The 5,562-nt window shown below is 32.1% G+C and overlaps 1 protein-coding gene across 1 annotated transcript in view; it reads left to right on the top strand.

The window, feature by feature from the left end:
• LOC102681656 (doublesex- and mab-3-related transcription factor A2) overlaps positions 1-5,562 on the top strand; it is a 26,843-nt gene that overhangs the window by 4,990 nt on the left and 16,291 nt on the right. The gene's annotated exons all lie outside the window — the stretch shown is intronic.

The raw sequence follows: 5,562 nt of genomic DNA, 5'->3' as shown, positions 1-5,562 counted from the left end.
AAAAAAAAAAAAAAAAGAAAAAAGAAAAGGAGAAAGAGTGAGAGTAGAAAAAGGAAGAAAAAGCTGCCATTAACGAGTATATACGAGACTTAAGCTTTGAGTGGTATAATAAGGGGCCAGAAGTTTGGCCATTATTTACTTAACATTATGGTCTCTGGCCACTTGCCCTATTTAGTCGCGTATGTTCACGCACGTTCCTAATGGGCACTCGTTCGCAACTCAAGCGTACTAAACGCATGCGCTCTATCTTCTTCTCTCTTACGCACATTCTCTTCTTGGTCGCGTGTCACATTTTTGCTGCTCGTATCGCAGTTTTGCGGAATCGTTAGAATAGATAGATAATTGATTACAAGATATTTGTAAAATTAGTTTCTTCATTTCTATAAAATCTAATTTTGAGAAAGGAGATGCTTTATAAGATCACTAAATGTTTAATTTCATTATATTTAATTTTACTTCATATTTTATATTTTATATTTAATATTATTGATGATTTTCATCATACAAATACGTAATATAAATTTTAAAATTAGATAATTTAATCTAAACTGTTTATATGATGTTTGATATATAACATTTAAAATAGTAATATTTACATATGAATTTTATATTTAATTTTATTTGTGAACAGGATTTTAAATATTTATGATTTATAATGATAGAAATTTGAGCCTTTTATAATTCTAATCTCTTATCTCTAACATTTTTGAATAAAAAATCACTAAAATAAATGAAAATATATATATATATTTATATTAATTTAAAATTAGTGCCATTAGTTATTGCACAATGATAAAATCATTGTATAAAAACAAGATTAAAAATCACTTGTCTAATATCTTTACATCGAAGAAACAAAAAATTCAAGCGGACAGTTTTTCTTTTCTTCTTCGACCCTCCAATTTTTCCTTTCTCGACTTTTCTGAAAAGGTAGCCATGATGACGGAAACTTCGCTTAAGTTATATCTCAGTGATTCGCGTGACCGACACAGAGGAATTAGTTTCTCATTTCCCTATGAAAGATGGAGAAGGGTCGCAAATATATAATACACAGAGAGATGTCTCCTCCCGGTTCGATCTTCGAAACAGAGTGCTTACAGTAGTGTGTATAGACGAGACGCGTCTTCAGTCGAGAAGTTTAGCCGTAATTGAATTTCTCGGGCCAGTGCCTACCACCGCTGGGGGATTCACGACTGGTTGGCTGGTTGGTTTGTTGGTTGGTTCGATGGTTTCCTGTATTCTTGCTAGGTCGAAGATTCTGAAGTTGCCAGGAGAGGGTTCATGCACTCTCGCTCTCTTCCTCATCGGTTTTCGAGAGGGTCTCGATGATGATACGGTATTGTACATATTTTAGACCAGATTCTCCGACACTGTGTGTTCTAGGATTATTAATAAATTGATGATCGTGATTAACAATTATCTTTTAATCTTTGAATTGATGATTTTTCTTATAGGATAATAATTAAATATAAGAGTTTTCTTTATTAATTTGATCGTATTTGTTGTTATTTAATTGAATTTATACAGAAATTTGGTGTTAGATAAGCTTGTCTGTTGTTAATTTCTACTTATATAATTTCGATCACAATAAATATGATTTTAAAAGAAAATAAAACAAATTCCAAATATCATCATTTTATTTGACATAAACGTGTAAATAAAAGTATACGAAAAAATTTATAATCTATAACTTGTAAGTTCTTAATTCATTCATTAACTAATTTTAATTATTAAATTAGTAAAGAAATTCAGGCAAATTCTTAATATTTTCAATTGAAAATATACTCATACATATACATAAATCTGAATATTTATATTTCACAAATCGATACTTATTCCGTATCCAAAAGTCGACATTAGATAGAGATAAGTGTACACGTCCATAAAGCGGGCAAGTGGTGATTATACTCTGAAAAGGAGAAGACGACGTAGATTTGGTCTTTCCAACAGGACTCCTCGAATATCGTTCCGTATGATACCGCTTTGTACCGTGCCTCGTACACACGCGAATGGAAGAACGTCTCTTTTGTGTGTACGCGCGCGGTACTCCCTTTATCCCCGAAGGATCACTTGGTCTCTCCTTCGTCTAAACCCCGGGGACCATTATCCAGCCAGTTTCTCACAGTAGAAGCTTCTTCGAGTGTCCAAGAAACTTTGTGAAAGACCAGTTCGCTTCCGTTCTTCCTCTTTCGTGGCCTGTAGAGGACACCAGGAAATTATTTCACTCGACCGTGCACATTCGCCTTCGGCTTCTCCTTCCAACAATTCTCTTACTCCGTTTCAGACGTGATATCGCGTTGAACGATCGATTTGTCAAGTCTCGAGCGAGACCGACACCGAGGAAACTCTTTCGAGTTTTTTTTTTCGTGTCATCCTTCTTTCGATCGAATATGATCATTTGTTTGTATTGAGAAAAATAATGTTTGAAATTTGGAATACGATGTGAGGAAAGATCGAAAAAATCCATGGATTTATTATTTATAATTAGAGTCCCTTGTAATTTTCTTTTTAAATTAAATAACATTCTAGAATGAAATAATATAATAAATTAATATTATTTTAATTTTTTTTTTATAGAAAAAAAATACAGCTCAACAAACACACTGCGTTTGTATCCTGTTTATAACTCAAAGATAATTTTCTTTAGTCAACTGATTATCCTTACTAATTATTCGTGGCACGTAGCACGTGTCAACATCCAACTTGTAATCAATTTCGAATGAATTCGTTAAAATATTTGAGGAAAAAATTGCCAGTGTTGAAAACTCGATGTATGTAATCCGCTATCTCTAACAAACACGATACGAAAGGGTCACAATATAGGTATCTACAGCGAGTCGAGGTATGATATTTGCAATCGGTACAGGGGATCCATGTGCAAGGAGTTTGTCCACTCGTGGAAGGAATCGCTAACGTGGCACGAATATTACGAAGAGTCGTCGCCAAGAAAGAGATAAAATCCACAGAGAGTATAGGGTACGGCTACTTACGTTCCAGCGACGTGCCTGGTAACATTGTTTGCAAAGAGTCAGCACGGCTTCGCAGAACAGAAGAGCCCAATCACGGACTATGTATTCCTACCTATTTGCATAGGTGTAGCCGGTCCTACGAATGCATGTACACGTGCAATGCCGCCGTGGAAGCACGTTTCCGAGTGTGTTTGAACAAAATTCCTGCCAACGTCCTTCTTTCTATCCATCACACGATGTTAGCTTGTGACCCGTGCAGGATCCATGCTCTCGATCACGATGGATTTTCTTGGAAATCCTCGCCTTCCTACATGATTTCTCACACTTTACGATTTTTAATATAAACGTCTGTTACAAAAAATAATATCTCGACTAATCTCGAGAAAAACATATTTCGATGCGCAGTATGAAAAATAATCTCATTTCAATTATATCTAAGAAAAAAAACTTTCATGTTTCACATCAAAAACAATGCAAAATACAAATTTTTTATTTATATATTTCTAAATATACTTATATACATATATATATATATATATTTATAAATAAATAGAAAGAAACAAAAAGTTAGGTTAGGTTAGAAAAAAAAACTTTCATGTTTTACATCAAAAACAATGCAAAATATAAATTTTTTATTTATATATTTCTAAATATACTTATATACATACTTATATACTTATATACATGTATATATATTTATATATATAAATAAATAGAAAGAAACAAAAAGTTAGGTTAGGTTAGAAAAAAAACTTTCATGTTTTACATCAAAAACAATGCAAAATATAAATTTTTTATTTATATATTTCTAAATATACTTATATACATGTATATATATTTATATATATATATAAATAAATAGAAAGACTAACAAAAAGTTAGGTTAGGTTAGGTTAGGTTGACTTCTAATTGCATTAATTCTATGATGATATTTAATTGTTGTATTATTAAAGAAAATATTTTTTTTTTCATCTTGCTACATCGCGATTAAATTCATTTATCTGAGAAAATAATCTTATGATTAAAAAACACTTTTGTCTTACCATATTTTCATGACGATTTAATTTCGCGTCGTTCAAGATTCACGTTGATTTTTCACTCTGAAAAAACGCGGGTCGACGATGAAAGGATCGCGATAAGCGATACCTTTCGACTTAATTAAAAAGAGCACGGCTCGCGTAACTGTTCTGCAGATGTAACAAAAGGAAGAAGAAGCCTTTTCGATGGTGAAGTACACGTTTGATTAACCATCGCCCCTTCCATCCTCTCTTTCTCTCTCTCTTTCCCTATCTCTTTCGTCTTCCTTGCTTCTTTTTCATCGTTGAGAGGGAGAGAAAAAAACGTAGAATAAGGTTAGGTGGTTGAACGAAGGCTTCCGAATAACATTTTTAAATTGAAAAAGCGAAAAGTGATCCAACGACTGGTGGTTTTAGTTTGAGGAAACCATCGAAAATGAATATAAAACACTTCGATTCCGTTTCTTCGCTCGGTTCTTCTTTGTTACTACTCTCTCACCTCTTTTTCTCAGCGTAGACCCGGTTGTTGAGGAGCCGTCGATTTCCAATGGAAAAATAGGACCTGTGATGCAAAGATCACAAAGGTGTAAGCGAGTTATCCATATTTCGTTCGTTACTGGAACAATTATTGTTCACTTATTTGTTATTGTAAATTTTTACATATAAATATATTAGCAATATGATAATAATTAAAATGAAAGAAAGAATTGTACGATTAGCATGATTTCTAGTAGGAGAAACTTGCAGGTTTCTTCAAATTTAGTGTATAAAAGTTAGTTTTTATGAAATTACTTTTTAAAATAATTTATTTGAAGTTTTAATCGTTTATTTTTTAAACGTGTTTTTTATTTTTTTACCTCTTATTTTTATTATATTATTAATTATAGGTTATATCTTTTTCTTCAGTTTTATATACTACCTTATCTTTTTGTAGAATCCAGAGAGTTGATGAAGATGAAAACGAGAAAGAGAAAAAAAATTTAATAATAAGGAAATATTTCTTTAATTAAGCAATAAAATATTTCGAAACTTATTTATTTCAGAAATCTTTAAATTACGAAGAAAGAAATCTTTTTATCACGAATTAATAGAAACTTAATAACTATAATAATAAAAATATAAAGGATTAATAATTTTTTCCTTCGATCCAAAAAAATATTTTTAATAAAATCTTCGAATTTCACATTAATATCCAAAATACTTTGAATGAACCAAAAATCAAAGAAATGGCAATACCGAACCCTACTAATACGTATTTACTTATCTTACTTACATACATTAAAATTCTCATTATGCTTTATACCACAACATTCTATACAATTTTATACAAGTTTCCCTATTTACGAACGAACGAATGTAAATATGCTTGTAAAGTGCATAGCTCATAAATGTAATGCAATGTGTAACGAGCAATAAAGCATTAAAAATGAACTCTCGACACAGCCCCAACTGTGAACTCGATGCGTATCGAGACATACGTAAGAATTCAGGATGAGGTTATATGGTCGGGGGAGGGAGGATCGGTTTTCCGCATGGGGGGATTGTGGCGAGGTGCGAGATGGCGGAAAGCGGGTTGG

This window comes from Apis dorsata, unplaced genomic scaffold, assembly GCF_000469605.1.
Source record: "Apis dorsata unplaced genomic scaffold, Apis dorsata 1.3 scaffold_1026, whole genome shotgun sequence".
NCBI classification, from domain to species: Eukaryota; Metazoa; Arthropoda; class Insecta; order Hymenoptera; family Apidae; genus Apis; species Apis dorsata.
The sequence above is the reverse complement of the archived record's forward strand: the minus strand, read 5'-3'. Positions and strand labels throughout refer to the sequence as shown.